Here is a 17,814-nt window from a genome sequence, read left to right on the forward strand (position 1 = left end):
TTTGTTTCTGGTGTCCTTTGACAGCTCTTTGGTCTTCACCATAGTGGAGTTTGGAGTCAGACTGTTTGAGGGTGTGCACAGGTGTCTTTTTATACTGATAACAAGTTTAAACAGGTGCCATTACTACAGGTAATGAGTGGAGGAAAGAGGAGACTCTTAAAGAAGAAGTTACAGGTCTGTGACAGCCAGAAATCTTGATTGCTTGTTTCTGACCAAATACTTATTTTCCACCATAATATGCAAATAAAATGAAAACAAAACAGACAATGTGATTTTCTGGATTTTTTTTTCTCAGTTTGTCTCCCATAGTTGAGGTCTACCTATGATGTAAATTACAGACGCCTCTCATCTTTTTAAGTGGTGGAACTTGCACTATTGCTGACTGACTAAATACTTTTTTTCCCCACTGTATACTCAGATCCTTCTCTAAAAGTGACTCTCCTGATCTACAAGTACACCCAGATCCTTCTCTACAAGTGACTCTCCCCATCTACAGATATACCCAGATCCTTCTCTAAAAGTGACTCTCCTGATCTACAAGTACACCCAGATCCTTCTCTACAAGTGACTCTCCCCATCTACAGATATACCCAGATCCTTCTCTACATGTGACTCTCCCCATCTACAGGTACACTCAGATCCTTCTGTACAAGTGACTCTCCTGATCTACAGGTACACCCAGATCCTTCTCTACAAGTGACTCTCCTGATCTACAGGTACACTCAGATCCTTCTCTACAAGTGACTCTCCCCATCTACCAGTACACCCAGATCCTTCTCTACATGTGACTCTGCTGATCTACAGGTACACTCAGATCCTTCTCTACAAGTGACTCTCCCCATCTACAGGTACATCCAGATCCTTCTCTACATGTGAGTCTCCCCATCTACAGGGAAACACTGATCCTTCTCTACAAGTGACTCTCCCCATCTACAGATATACTCAGATCCTTCTCTAAAAGTGACTCTCCTGATCTACAAGTACTCCCAGATCCTTCTCTACAAGTGACTCTCCCCATCTACAGATATACCCAGATCCTTCTCTACAAGTGACTCTCCTGATCTACAAGTACACCCAGATCCTTCTCTACAAGTGACTCTCCTGATCTACAAGTACACCCAGATCCTTCTCTACATGTGACTCTCCGGATCTACAGGTAGACTCAGATCCTTCTCTACAAGTGACTCACCCCATCTACAGGTATACCCAGATCCTTCTCTACAAGTGACTCTCCCCATCTACCGGTACACCCAGATCCTTCTCTACATGTGACTCTCTCCATCTACAGGTACACTCAGATCCTTCTCTACAAGTGACTCTCCCCATCTACTGGTACACCCAGATCCTTCTCTACATGTGACTCTCCCCATCTACAGGTACACTCAGATCCTTCTCTACAAGTGACTCTCCCCATCTACCGGTATACCCAGATCCTTCTCTACATGTGACTCTCCCCATCTACAGGTACACTCAGATCCTTCTCTACAAGTGACTCTCCCCATCTACCGGTACACCCAGATCCTTCTCTACATGTGACTCTCCCCATCTACAGGTACACTCAGATCCTTCTCTACAAGTGACTCTTCCCATCTACAGGTACACCCAGATCCTTCTGTACAAGTGACTCTCCTGATCTACAGGTACACCCAGATCCTTCTCTACAAGTGACTCTCCTGATCTACAGGTACACTCAGATCCTTCTCTAGAAGTGACTCTCCCCATCTACCAGTACACCCAGATCCTTCTCTACATGTGACTCTGCTGATCTACAGGTACACTCAGATCCTTCTCTACAAGTGACTCTCCCCATCTACAGGTACACCCAGATCCTTCTCTACAAGTGACTCTCCCCATCTACACGTACATCCAGATCCTTCTCTACATGTGACTCTCCCCATCTACAGGGAAACACTGATCCTTCTCTACAAGTGACTCTCCCCATCTACAGATATACTCAGATCCTTCTCTACAAGTGACTCTCCTGATCTACAAGTACTCCCAGATCCTTCTCTACAAGTGACTCTCCCCATCTACAGATATACCCAGATCCATCTCTACAAGTGACTCTCCTGATCTGCAAGTACACCCAGATCCTTCTCTACAAGTGACTCTCCTGATCTACAAGTACACCCAGATCCTTCTCTACATGTGACTCTCCTGATCTACAGGTAGACTCAGATCCTTCTCTACAAGTGACTCACTCCATCTACAGGTATACCCAGATCCTTCTCTACAAGTGACTCTCCCCATCTACCGGTACACCCAGATCCTTCTCTACATGTGACTCTCTCCATCTACAGATATACCCAGATCCTTCTCTGCAAGTGACTTTCCTGATCTACAAGTACTCCCAGATCCTTCTCTACAAGTGACTCTCCCCATCTACAGGTGCACCCAGATCCTTCTCTACATATGACTCTCCCCATCTACAGATATACCCAGATCCTTCTCTACAAGTGACTCTCCTGATCTACAAGTACTCCTAGATCCTTCTCTACAAGTGACTCTCCCCATCTACAGATATACCAAGATCCTTCTCTACAAGTGACTCTCCTGATCTACAAGTACTCCCAGATCCTTCTCTACAAGTGACTCTCCCCATCTACAGGTACACCCAGATCCTTCTCTACATGTGACTCTCCTGATCTACCAGGACACCCAGATCCTTCTCTACAAGTGACTCTCCTGATCTACCAGGACACCCAGATCCTTCTCTACAAGTGACTCTCCTGATCTTCAAGTACTCCCAGATCCTTCTCTACATGTGACTCTCCCCATCTACAGATATTCCCAGATCCTTCACTACAAGTGACTCTCCTGATCTACAAGTACTCCCAGATCCTTCTCTACAAGTGACTCTCCCCATCTACAGATATACCCAGATCCTTCTCTACAAGTGACTCTCCTGATCTACAGGAACGCTCAGATCCTTCTCTACAAGTGACTCTCCCCATCTACAGGTACACCCACATCCTTCTCTACAAGTGACTCTCCCCATCTACAGGTACATCCAGATCCTTCTCTACATGTGACTCTCCTCATCTACAGGTACACCCAGATCCTTCTCTACAAGTGACTCTCCCCATCTACAGGTACACTCAGATCCTTCTCTACAAGTGACTCTCCCCATCTACCGGTACACCCAGATCCTTCTCTACATGTGACTCTCCCCATCTACAGGTACACTCAGATCCTTCTGTACAAGTGACTCTCCCCATCTACCGGTACACCCAGATCCTTCTCTACATGTGACTCTCCCCATCTACAGGTACACTCAGATCCTTCTCTACAAGTGACTCTCCCCATCTACAGGTACACCCAGATCCTTCTCTACATGTCACTCTCCTGATCTACAGGTACACTCAGATCCTTCTCTACAAGTGACTCTCCCCATCTACAGATATACCCAGATCCTTCTCTACAAGTGACTCTCCTGATCTACAAGTACACCCAGATCCTTCTCTACAAGTGACTCTCCTGATCTTCAAGTACTCCCAGATCCTTCTCTACATGTGACTCTCCCCATCTACAGATATACCCAGATCCTTCACTACAAGTGACTCTCCTGATCTACAAGTACTCCCAGATCCTTCTCTACAAGTGACTCTCCCCATCTACAGATATACCCAGATCCTTCTCTACAAGTGACTCTCCTGATCTACAGGAACGCTCAGATCCTTCTCTACAAGTGACTCTCCCCATCTACAGATATACCCAGATCCTTCTCTACAAGTGACTCTCCTGATCTACAGGAACGCTCAGATCCTTCTCTACAAGTGACTCTCCCCATCTACAGGTACACCCACATCCTTCTCTACAAGTGACTCTCCCCATCTACAGGTACATCCAGATCCTTCTCTACATGTGACTCTCCTCATCTACAGGTACACCCAGATCCTTCTCTACATGTGACTCTCCCCATCTACAGGTACACTCAGATCCTTCTCTACAAATGACTCTCCCCATCTACCGGTACACCCAGATCCTTCTCTACATGTGACTCTCCCCATCTACAGGTACACTCAGATCCTTCTGTACAAGTGACTCTCCCCATCTACCGGTACACCCAGATCCTTCTCTACAAGTGACTCTCCCCATCTACAGGTACACTCAGATCCTTCTGTACAAGTGATTCTCCCCATCTACCGGTACACCCAGATCCTTCTCTACATGTGACTCTCCCCATCTACAGGTACACCCAGATCCTTCTCTACATGTGACTCTCCCCATCTACAGGTACACCCAGATCCTTCTCTACAAGTGACTCTCCCCATCTACAGGTACACCCAGATCCTTCTCTACAAGTGACTCTCCCCATCTACAGGTACACCCAGATCCTTCTCTACAAGTGACTCTCCCCATCTACAGGTACACCCAGATCCTTCTCTACATGTGACTCTCCTGATCTACAAGTACTCCCAGATCCTTCTCTACAAGTGACTCTCCCCATCTACAGGTACACCCAGATCCTTCTCTACATGTGACTCTCCCCATCTACAGGTACACCCAGATCCTTCTCTACAAGTGACTCTCCCCATCTACAGGTACACCCAGATCCTTCTCTACATGTGACTCTCCCCATCTACAGATATACCCAGATCCTTTTACAAGTGACTCTCCTGATCTACAAGTACTCCCAGATCCTTCTCTACAAGTGACTCTCCCCATCTACAGATATACCCAGATCCTTCTCTACAAGTGACTCTCCTGATCTACAAGTACACCCAGATCCTCCTCTACAAGTGACTCTCCTGATCTTCAAGTACTCCCAGATCCTTCTCTACATGTGACTCTCCCCATCTACAGATATACCCAGATCCTTCTCTACAAGTGACTCTCCTGATCTACAAGTACTCCTAGATCCTTCTCTACAAGTGACTCTCCCCATCTACAGATATACCCAGATCCTTCTCTACAAGTGACTCTCCCCATCTACAGATATACCCACATCCTTCTCTACAAGTGACTCTCCCCATCTACAGGTACATCCAGATCCTTCTCTACAAGTGACTCTCCTGATCTACAAGTACACCCAGATCCTTCTCTACAAGTGACTCTCCTGATCTTCAAGTACTCCCACATCCTTCTCTACATGTGACTCTCCCCATCTACAGATATACCCAGATCCTTCACTACAAGTGACTCTCCTGATCTACAAGTACTCCCAGATCCTTCTCTACAAGTGACTCTCCCCATCTACAGATATACCCAGATCCTTCTCTACAAGTGACTCTCCTGATCTACAGGAACGCTCAGATCCTTCTCTACAAGTGACTCTACCCATCTACAGATATACCCAGATCCTTCTCTACAAGTGACTCTCCTGATCTACAGGAACGCTCAGATCCTTCTCTACAAGTGACTCTCCCCATCTACAGGTACACCCACATCCTTCTCTACAAGAGACTCTCCCCATCTACAGGTACATCCAGATCCTTCTCTACATGTGACTCTCCTCATCTACAGGTACACCCAGATCCTTCTCTACATGTGACTCTCCCCATCTACAGGTACACTCAGATCCTTCTCTACAAATGACTCTCCCCATCTACCGGTACACCCAGATCCTTCTCTACATGTGACTCTCCCCATCTACAGGTACACTCAGATCCTTCTCTACAAGTGACTCTCCCCATCTACCGGTACACCCAGATCCTTCTCTACATGTGACTCTCCCCATCTACAGGTACACTCAGATCCTTCTCTACAAGTGACTCTCCCCATCTACAGGTACACCCAGATCCTTCTCTACAAGTGACTCTCCCCATCTACAGGTACACCCAGATCCTTCTCTACAAGTGACTCTCCCCATCTACAGGTACACCCAGATCCTTCTCTACATGTTACTCTCCCCATCTACAGGTACACTCAGATCCTTCTCTACAAGTGACTCTCCCCATCTACAGGTACACCCAGATCCTTCTCTACAAGTGACTCTCCCCATCTACAGGTACACCCAGATCCTTCTCTACATGTGTCTCTCCCCATCTACAGGTACACCCAGATCCTTCTCTACAAGTGACTCTCCCCATCTACAGGTACACCCAGATCCTTCTCTACATGTGACTCTCCCCATCTACAGGTACACTCAGATCCTTCTCTACAAGTGACTCTCCCCATCTACAGATATACTCAGATCCTTCTCTACAAGTGACTCTCCTGATCTACAAGTACTCCCAGATCCTTCTCTACAAGTGACTCTCCCCATCTACAGGTACACCCAGATCCTTCTCTACATGTGACTCTCCCCATCTACAGATATACCCAGATCCTTTTCTACAAGTGACTCTCCTGATCTACAAGTACTCCCAGATCCTTCTCTACAAGTGACTCTCCCCATCTACAGATATACCCAGATCCTTCTCTACAAGTGACTCTCCCCATCTACAGGTACACCCAGATCCTTCTCTACATGTGACTCTCCCCATCTACAGGTACACTCAGATCCTTCTCTACAAGTGACTCTCCCCATCTACAGGTACACCCAGATCCTTCTCTACAAGTGACTCTCCCCATCTACAGGTACACCCAGATCCTTCTCTACATGTGACTCTCCCCATCTACAGGTACACCCAGATCCTTCTCTACAAGTGACTCTCCCCATCTACAGGTACACCCAGATCCTTCTCTACATGTGACTCTCCCCATCTACAGGTACACTCAGATCCTTCTCTACAAGTGACTCTCCCCATCTACAGATATACTCAGATCCTTCTCTACAAGTGACTCTCCTGATCTACAAGTACTCCCAGATCCTTCTCTACAAGTGACTCTCCCCATCTACAGGTACACCCAGATCCTTCTCTACATGTGACTCTCCCCATCTACAGATATACCCAGATCCTTTTCTACAAGTGACTCTCCTGATCTACAAGTACTCCCAGATCCTTCTCTACAAGTGACTCTCCCCATCTACAGATATACCCAGATCCTTCTCTACAAGTGACTCTCCTGATCTACAAGTACACCCAGATCCTCCTCTACAAGTGACTCTCCTGATCTTCAAGTACTCCCAGATCCTTCTCTACATGTGACTCTCCCCATCTACAGATATACCCAGATCCTTCTCTACAAGTGACTTTCCTGATCTACAAGTACTCCTAGATCCTTCTCTACAAGTGACTCTCCCCATCTACAGATATACCCACATCCTTCTCTACAAGTGACTCTCCCCATCTACAGGTACATCCAGATCCTTCTCTACATGTGACTCTCCTCATCTACAGGTACACCCAGATCCTTCTCTACATGTGACTCTCCCCATCTACAGGTACACTCAGATCCTTCTCTACAAATGACTCTCCCCATCTACCGGTACACTCAGATCCTTCTCTACAAATGACTCTCCCCATCTACCGGTACACCCAGATCCTTCTCTACATGTGACTCTCCTGATCTACAGGTACACTCAGATCCTTCTCTACATGTGACTCTCCCCATCTACAGGTACATCCAGATCCTTCTCTACATGTGACTCTCCTCATCTACAGGTACACCCAGATCCTTCTCTACATGTGAGTCTCACCATCTACAGGTACACTCAGATCCTTCTCTACAAGTGACTCTCCTGATCTACAAGTACACCCAGACGCCCAGATCCTTCTCTATGAGTGACTTTCCTAATTTTACTCCCCCTAGTGCTCATGTGCATAACTTTACTTTTCTCTACATTGTTCCTCATCTGTCATATAAGTGTCCACACGCTCAGTTTGTCCAAGTCAACTTGCAATGTTATGAACATCTTCCATAGACTACACTACACAATGGAATATATATTAACTTATTTTCACTAATGAGGTTTTTAATGATTTTTTTTTACTATTCCACCAGGTCTTGGCATTGACTGGCTGAATGGGTATTATGATATTTATGACTGAGTCACACCTAGTTATACCTTGGCCACAATATGCAAAATGTACAATAAAATGCTAAACTACTATTTACTTTATCAGATTGTATCCCCCCAGGAAAAACTATAAAAATCAAAAATGTATAATTTGTGGAATATATAAAAAAGATGGAAACAGCAAAAACACAAAACATGTGGACGTATGTATGTTATGTCTTTTATATATCCCCGTAACACGGTGATTAGTGTTGCTTTCTTGGATGGGACTGATTCTAGCCTGACTACTATTTGCATAGTATTGATATCCTCTTCTTGGCACATCGGCATTAGTAAGACAGCACAAAATCAGTCCAATTATTTAAAAAGCCATGTATCTGCATGACTGTAAAAACATGCACGGATATGTTCAGTACTCGACGATCACTGGCTGGTGCTCGGATTTGTAGCTTGAAGGAATTGCCGGCCAGTCACTGTAATGCTGTAGCCGTCTTGGTAGTGGCATTACTGTGATTGGCTGACCATATTGCATCATCAGAGGTATAAAAGGACAGGCACTGCCACGCTCAGCTGACTGACGCCATTGCACACCTCTGTGACAGTTCTGATTTGAGGGAGAACAGTTATCCTGACCTGTATGTGCACAGTTTTATCTAACCGAAATCCTCTAGTGTTGATACTGGTGTTGGTGTTGATGACGGACCACCATACTAACAGTCCTTCTAAAGGCTAATCCTGTGCTTTGCTGTTTGTGTGCGATACCTTCTGCATTTAGCCTAGGGACAGATGCAGGAGCAGAGAGAGTGGAAAAATACAGCCTCTAGGCAAGACTTAGGGCTTTGCAGTCCGTTGCTAGATGTACTGCTCAAAAAAATAAAGGGAACACATCCTAGTACATTGTGTTGGTTAAGTGTTCCCTTTATTTTTTGGAGCAGTACATATAGCTGCTACATGTGACCACAGTCTTTTTTTAAAGGGGGTGAAAAATTGGTATATTATCACCCATACAGTTTAATGTGCTTAGTGTTACATTACGGTAGTATATAAAACAAAAAAAAATTTTTTTTAAATGATTGGATTCAATTAGTCCATAGAGTTTAACATGGCTAGTGTTACAATAAGCTGGTATAAAAAAAACTCCAAAAAAAGTTAAAAACTTTTTTCTGTATTCAATTAATCATCCATACAGTTTAACGTGGTTAGTGTTACATTACGGTGGTTTATAAAATTGCAAAAAAAATTCAATTTTTTTTTCTAGATTCCACTAGTCATTTATAGACTTTAACTCAATGCTTACAATTACATTACAGTGATATATAAAACTCCAAACAACCGTTCAAAATGTTTTTCTAGATTCAATTAGTCATCCATAGACTTTAACGTTCTGCTTAGTGTTACATTATGGTGGTATATAAAACTCAAAAGAAATTCCAAACTTTTTTGTGGAGTCAACTAGTCATCCATAGAGTTTAATGTGGTTAGTGTTACATTACAGTGGTATATAAAACTCCAAAAAACAGTCAACATTTTTTCTGGATTAAATTCGTCATCCATATGGTTTAACATGGTTAGTATTACACAACTGAGGTATATAAGACTGACAAAAAAGGTTCAATTTTTTTTTCTGGATTCAGTTAGTCATCCATAAACTTTAAAATACTGTTTAGTGTTACATTATGGTGGTATATAAGACTGCAAAAAATGTTGGATTCAATTATCCATCCATTCATTTTACCATGCTCTGTGTAAAATTACGGTGGTTTAAAATTATTAAAAACCACTTGGCCTGCTACAGTTGACCAAATTTTTTGCTTCATTAATTTTTTTTTGTTTCAATTAATAAAGTAAACTTGGTTTCCTGAGACCATGCAATTAGAAAATGTGTAAGGCATGCAGGGATGATTGGCACGCAGACGCTGAGGACGTGGGGTAGGTGCTACTACGCCGTTTGCGGGAGCACAAGAAACACGTCCATCCATGACATATAGTTTCCTCACCCACTTTGCAGGGAGGCAAGGGACACCACTTCTGAAGCCACACCAGTGTGAACAGGTGGTCAGTTGGATAGCAGATGCTTCCAGCATGCTTGCCTGCACAACGCAGTCTTCCACACGGTCCAGTCTCACCAGCCAACAGTCTCGATCACTTAATCCTCACATAGGTCCTCCTTCCTCCAACCATGGAGATCTCCTGGGAGACCAGTGATCCCACACTAGGACACTCTGAGAAGTTCTGTACGACATCCTGCATGTGCTAAGAGGGAAATGAGGAGAAGCTGTGTAGTGATGTACAAAACTAAGAGCAGCCACAGTCACAAGAAGATGATAGTGGGGAACTGCAAATTTTGTCTAAGTAGAGATGATGAGACACAGTTGCTGATAAGCCAGGATATTGTTAAGTCACCATGTCAGGAGGACCAGGGTGCCCCGGTAGAAGACGATATGGTGGATGACAAAGTCACTGACCCAACCTGGGAAGCTGGTATGCAGAGCGTGGCCAGCAGCCCTGAGGAGGAGGGATTGAAGGCACCGAAACAAGCAGGAAGAGGCAGTGGGGTGACCAGAGGGAGAAGGTGGGCAACTGTTCTGCAGAGCAACTACACTCAAGAATTTTTCTGTCAAAAAGTTAGGTGTTCCCATGTCTGAGACTTTTTTAAATGGAGTTCTGAGATAAAAAACTGGTTATTTGCAACCTGTTACTATGTCATCTAAGCACCCAACTCGGTGGGCTGAACACCTGAGTCCACGATTGGTGCCAGTGGGTGACACCACTGCCTTTTCTCCTGTGCTAGGTGCTTCCCAATCCCCTGTCCATGACACTGGCACAGATGACTTTTGCCAGTGGCATAACTACAAAGTTATGGGTCCCGGTGTGAACTTTCAAATGGGCCTTCCCCCACCCTGGGCTGCCACTAGGAATTTCGTGGCCCCATACTGGCAAAATTTTCAGGGCCCCCTTGAGGCTCCACCCAGGCTCCATCCCTCGAACTGTCCACAGCCCCACTGCTCCTGTAAGTCCACCCCCACATAGAGAATGAAAGGAGCGGAGGGCAGGTGTCTGATTTGCTACACCATAGAATATAATGTCGCCCCCTCATATTATATAACACAGCCTCCCCAATAGAATGTAATGTACCCCCCATGGTATATAACACAGCCGCATAGTATATAGCACAACACTACATGGTATAGAGCACAGCCCCGCATGGTATACAGCCCCCCATGGTATACAGAACAGCATCCCCCATGGTATACAGCACAGCACCCCCATGGTATACAGCACCGCATGGTATACAGCCCCAGATGGTATACAGCACAGCACCCCCCCAATGGTATACAGCACCACATGGTATACAGACCCCATGGTATACAGCACAGCACCCTCCCATGGTATACAGCACTGCATGGTATACATCCCCCCATGGTATACAGCACAGCACCCCCCATGGTATACAGCCCCCCATGGTATACAGCACAGCACCCCCCCATGGTATACAGCACCGCATGGTGTACAGCCCCCCATGGTATACAGCACAGCACCCCCATGGTGTACAGCATCATGGTATACAGCGCCTTGGTATACAGCTGCATGGTATACAGCACCGCATGGTATACAGCCCCCCCCGAGAATGGCTCCACAGTCCTGGCTGTACTCACTGTTGCATAAAAAAACTCTCCTCACCTTCTCGTGCTCGCGCTTCTGGTTGCTCCTGTCTCCTGCTCTGCCTGACACACAGTGAGTGAGCAATGACGTCATCGTGCACCCGCTGTGTGACAGAGGCAGAGCGGGGAATGATGTGAAAGGGAGCGTCAGCTGACGCTCTCCTCCATCATTGCTTTGAACTGTGCCGGTGTCATAGACACAGGTATAGTTCAATGCGGCGGCGCGGGGAGTCGGCGCTGACATGGTGCGTCTCTGACCCCAACTCCGGCCCAGCCTGCCCCAATGCGGGCCCCCTCTGCTCATAGGGGCTCCATACGCCAGTCAGGGCATTAATGCCCTGACTGGCGGCCCTGGGGCCCAGGCCCCTAAGCGCTCAGGGGCCCCGTCGCAGCTGCGACTCCTGCAACCGGGGATGTTACACCCCTGACTTTCGCCCTGCGCCTGTCCTTGCACATTCTGAGGCACCATCATCAGGCACTTCCAACTTGTTCCAGCACAGAGTTCAGCTATCCCTACCCCAGGCCTTGGAACAAAAAAAATAAAGATCCCAGACACTCACCCACCCACAAGCCCATACGCTAAGCATGCACATTTCCAGGATGCTTGCCATGGAAATGTTGCTGGTTAGGCTTGTAGACACAGAGGATTTCCGCTGACCAGGGCCGTTTTTAGGCAAAGTTTAAAATGGGACCCCAAATGCTAACATATTGCACCATCATACAGAAGCATTTTGATTGTATTTACATGCGCTGAGTTCAGGCCGCTAAATGAGTGTGATCGACAATATTGAAGTCATTCAACACTTGTTTCCCAGCATCTTTCCACGGTCTCAGAAAGAATGATGGGGACAGAATGATCACTAATGGATCACTAACAGATCACCATACAGTATCATGTTATCAGCAGCACATCTACAGTTTACACCCCATAGTCCTCCATATAATATAATACACTCCCCATAGTCCTCCATATAGAATAATACACTCCTCATAGTCCTCCATATAGTATAATACACTCCTCATAGCCCTCCATATATTAAAATACACTGCTCAGTCCTCCATATAGTATAATAAACTCCTCATAGTGCTCCATATTGTATGATACCCCACCAGTCATCCATTTAGTACAATTCACTTCCCATAGTATAATGCACCCCATAGTTCTTCATATAGTATAATGTATTCCCCATAGTTCTCGATACAGTATTATGTAGCCACCCCATAGAGCATAATGCAGCCACCCCACAGAGTATAATGCAGCCACCACAGAGTATAATGCAGCCCTACCATACAATATAATGTAACCCCCCATAGAATATAATGCAGTCCCCCCTCTTGTAGTATAATGCAGCCCCTCCATAAAATATATGGCAGCCCCCTCAGAGTATAATGTAGCCCCCCCATAGAATATAATGCAGCTCCTTATATAGTATAATGTAGCCCCCTCTATAGAATACGATGTAGATGTAGCTGCATTTGATAGACCTGCGGCTTTGACCGCCATTCTTGCAGAATCTGCCGAAGCGTCGGCTAAAAAGGCTGCCGCATTCTGGATGGTAGGTAGGGTCTTCAAGATAGATTCTCTCGAGGCTCTGTTCTCTAATTGTGATTCCAGCTGGTCCAACCATCATATATCTGGCTGTGCAGGTAGCTGCTACTGCCGGTCTCAGGGCGCCAGCTGACATTTCCCATGTACCTTTCAGGTAGGAGTCTGCCTTTTTATCTAGTGGATCTTTTAAAGAAACCATGTCGTCAAAGGGAATAGCAGATTTTTTGGACGCTTTGGCCACTTGCTGTCCAATTTCGGGGCTTTGTCCCATTTGTTTACCAAGGGGTCCTCAAAGGGATATTGCCGCTTAAAAGCCGGTGGTAGGGAGCCTTTTCTTTCTGGTTTCTTCCATTCCCTATTGATCAGGTTTTGGACTTTGTCGTTTAACGGGAACGACTTACGTTTCCTGGGGTCTAAACCACTGAACATTAGGTCCTGCGCTGACCATTCTGGTTTCGTGTCTGTTACCCCCATGGTGGCCCTGACTGCCTTGACTAATTTGTCCACTTGTTCTAGACCCAGGCAGAAATGACTGGCGTCCTCCTCTGAAGAGGACGCAGATGAGGAGGTCGAGGGCTCTGAGGAATCTTCATTTCCTCTAGGGTCAGCTGAGGAGCCCGACCATGAGAAACTTGCTCTCTTTCTTTTCCTAGATGATTTCCCCTGGGATACAGACTTTAGGGCTTTAACTTCTGTCCTGATAATTTCCCTTAGACTCGTAGCGAAGTCAGGGGATTCTTCCACCAGCGTCTGCCGTATACATGACTGGCACAGTTTTTTAGGGTAGGCATCCGGCAAGGGGCATTTGCAAAGGGCGCACTCCCTGTTTTTCGCTTTGTCAGCGCACTTCTTCCCATATAGGAGGAAAAACATAAGGGGAACACTGCATCAGGACACATTCACGAAGATCTCTTACCCTGAGCAGAAGGCGTAGGTACCGGATCACGGGGGTGCAAGCTGGATCCTTCGGCCTGGAGGAACTTCTGTGGCCGGATTGTCCAGTTTGTTTTTTCTTTTGCTGGGAGCTTGTCTGGGACCTCTCTGAGGTACGTTCCTACTCTCAGTCCAGCTGGGTCATGGGAGCTTCTGGCTCATCCTTAGCTGCAGATGAGCTAAAGCAGCTCTGCAGCAATTCTGTGCCCTTTTATATCTTCCCCCCGGAAATCCAGGTTAGCAGGTGTCATGGCCAGGGGCTAATTCCCCCCCTTCCCCTCCCGAGACGTCTATGGACTCTCCCCCTGCCTCGCCCCCCCCACCCCTGCCGCTATGTCGGTGCCTGCGACGCCGCGCCGGCAATGCACAAAGGAGGAAAGCCGGCCGGCCTCCGGCTTCCGGCCCGTGCCACCGGCCCCGCCCCCCCCCGCCGGCCACGTCACTTCCGGCCTCTGTGAACGCGCGGAGGCGCTCGGGCTGCCAGCGACATGGCGCCGCCCGACCCGGCATGGCGCTCCCCGCCCGCCATCAGGCTACAGCCGCCGGCCCCCGACCGCGACCCGGACTGAAGGAAGACAGCAGGAGGGCCAGGGATCGGGATCCGGGGGGGATTTATACTCACCTGCTGGCAACAGCCCTGGAGATGGGCATCCGCCGAACCCCGCTCCCACCTGCTCCGCACACTGTCATGGAGCCCTGCCCGGGCCCACCGTGGCCCTTCCAGGGGACCCCACACTGCCTGAGGTAGGAGACCCCCCCGCTACTTGAGTCGGACAGCCGGCCTGGGGAGTCCTCATCCATGATGGTACGATCTGTAGGGAATCCTGTCCTCCAGGAACAGGAAACCAACTGATGCATGGGAGAGGTGCCGCCCTTTTGTATCTGTAGGATTTCCTGTTCCTGAAGGGCGGATCCCCTCTCTCAGGTGGTGCTGTCATGGACGACCGAATAAAATATGTGTTCTTGTCATGGTGTGGTGGCATTTGATCCTTGTATGTTATTATTTAGCTACTATGTGGTTTTAATATGTGATCTGGTCACGGTGTGGAAGTATTTGTCCCTTGTATGTGGTATTGTTTGGTCACTATGTGGTGGTAATATGTGTTCCGGCCAATCGTGTGACGGTATTTGTTCCTTGTATGTTGTATTATTGTTAATTTAAAAAAAATGCATGTGACACATTGCCTTAAAGAAAAATAGACCTAAAGCAAGTATTGGATATTTTAAGAAATGTTTAATAGGTTAGAGTGGAGTAGGACCCTACCAAAAGAGTCTACCTTGTCGTGGTGGCGGCTTAAAAAATCTTTTGGCCAAAACAAAAGCTGCTGGTTATGTATGTAATATGATGTTCGATGGGAACTGTTAATGTGTGATTGGTGAGGATGTGGTGCAGATGTGGAGTTTTTCCAAGATCAGGTGGTGGGACTGTGGAAGGTTCAAGGACTGGAGGCAGAGCAGGGGTGGAGCCTGGGTGGAGTCTTAAGGGGGCTTGAAAATTTTGCCAGTATGGGGCCCTGAAATTTCTGGTGGCAGCCCTGACCATCGCAGCTGCTAAATCCCAGATCACAGGTAATGCAGCTAAATCCCTGATAACCAGCCTTACCACTAAATTTCTGATCAGTGGCACTGCCACTAAATTACTGATCATCAGAATTGAGACACCATTAGGCCCCAGAGCAGTAGAGTATTCATTCTCTATGATCAGTATGGTCTGGATGGGACCCATTCTGACGGGCGTTGTATTTGGTGGCTATGGACTTTGGAATGAATACATTCAGGAAGAATGGAGAAGGAAGGTAAATAAACAAGGTCCTGGTTTTGGGGACACATTTTGGCATCTGAATGAATACAAACCACAAGTAAAATATTATTATGAGAATAAGCCCTTCTCTTCCTGTTGGCTGATGAGTGTACGCAGCTGAAAATGATTTTCCCAATAAAAACGATGATTATTATTGAAGAAAAAAAAAAAACATCTGTGCTGGACAATGGCTCTGCCAAATAACCCGACCCCCGCCTCGCTATGTAACCAAGTAAGAATGTTCCTCCCGTCATTGACATGGCTCCTGCTGAACAGACACTAGCTAAGAATGACATCTCCGCCGCCGCAGTTCCGAAGTAAATCTGCGCCAAACTATATTATAGTCCATACAGAACAGGATGTGGAGCTGCACGAGAAGATGGATTATAGTTTGGATAAATATCTATATTTTAGAGAAAATTGTTTATGAGGTACCCAGTCAGAATGACTGGGGATGGTCAGGGGTCCTTCTTTGGGAGGTTGGGTCCTCCTTGAGTCAGACAAGGACTTATTTGTCATTCCTAAAGCCATGGTTGATCAGGATGTGAGTGACTTCTTGCCATGGTGGCATTCTCAGGGTTATGTGGGTATTAGCACTGAGACCATCACCTAACTTGTCTTATTTTGAAGAGGGCAACTGCCAAAAAAGACATTCAGGCCACTTATACGGCCTACCAGATCCTTGGCTTGAAGGTTTTGAATAGGAAGAATCTGAGACCTAGAGAAGCCTCAGTCAGTCAGTATTTTCTTGTGAAATACGTGACATGTCCGTCACTTTCCCACTCTCTGGGTGATGGGTGCAGCCTGGTTGGGCCTCTTGTTGGCTTTCTTCTGAATGGAAGTGGTGGTCAGAAGTCTGTCGTTTATTGACCCCTGCATCTTGGTTCTTTTTGGAAAGCTTACTGCAGTGGTGCACTATGAGTTGCCCATGAGCTATACCATACTGTATAGTCCAGTAATAAAAAAATAAATATGTCCAATGAGTGCCCCCTCCAAAAGTACAAATGTCACCCTCCCATGAAAAATTAAGTGTATACTCACTCCGAGCGGCTGAGCCCTCTTCTCTTCACACAGGTGGGGCAGTGCGGTGACATCATTGTGTCACACACATCGGCACATTAGCGTCAGCAGCTGACAACTCACAGGACTGAGACTGCTAGAGTTTGCTGTTCTACCACCGGATCCTACTGTATTCATGATATGGATCATAAAGGCTCTTGTCCGGAGATCTGGGACTTGTACCCTATCCTGGATCTTCGGTGCTGGCCATGCCACTGCTGCTTTTTTACTTTTGAAACGTTGCACCCAGGGCAACTGTGTCGATGTAGGGATGTGGACTGTCTTACTCTGTTCCTTCCCCTGAAGACAACAATTGTGCCATGTGTATAGTGTCATGTGGTTTTACATGCAATTGCGATGTGCGTCTTATGCAATGTATTATGGTAATGCACAGCAGCTTGGATTGTTCTGTCTCTACACTCTTCCTCCAGACTCTGAGTCTGAGACCTTGATTTCCAAGGTCTAGTGTGAAGTTTCCACAGTCAGTGATGGTTTGGGGAGCCATGTCATCTGCTGGTGTAGGTCCACTGTGTTTTATCAAGACCAAAGTCAGCGCAGCCATCTACCAGGACATTTTAGAGCACTTCATGCTTCCCTCTGCTGACAAGCTTTATGGAGAAGGAAATGTCATTCTCCAGCAGGACCTGGCACCTGTCCGCACTGCCAAAAGTACCAATACCTGGTGTAAAAACAACAGTATCACTGGGCTTGATTGGCAGCAAACTCGCCTGACCTTAACCCCATAGAGAATCTATGGAGTATTGCCACGAGGAAGATGAGAGACACCAGACCCAACAATGCAGATGAGCTGAAGGCTGCTATCAAAGCATCCTGGGCTTCCATAACCCCTCAGCAGTGCCACAGGCTGATCGCCTCCATGCCACGCCGCATTGATGCAGTAATTGATGCAAAAGGAGCCCCGACCAAGTATTGAGTGCATTTACTGACATGCATTTCAGTAGGC

Source organism: Dendrobates tinctorius, unplaced genomic scaffold (assembly GCF_039654945.1).
Source record: "Dendrobates tinctorius isolate UK_male_01 unplaced genomic scaffold, ASM3965494v1 ptg000245l, whole genome shotgun sequence".
Taxonomy (NCBI): domain Eukaryota; kingdom Metazoa; phylum Chordata; class Amphibia; order Anura; family Dendrobatidae; genus Dendrobates; species Dendrobates tinctorius.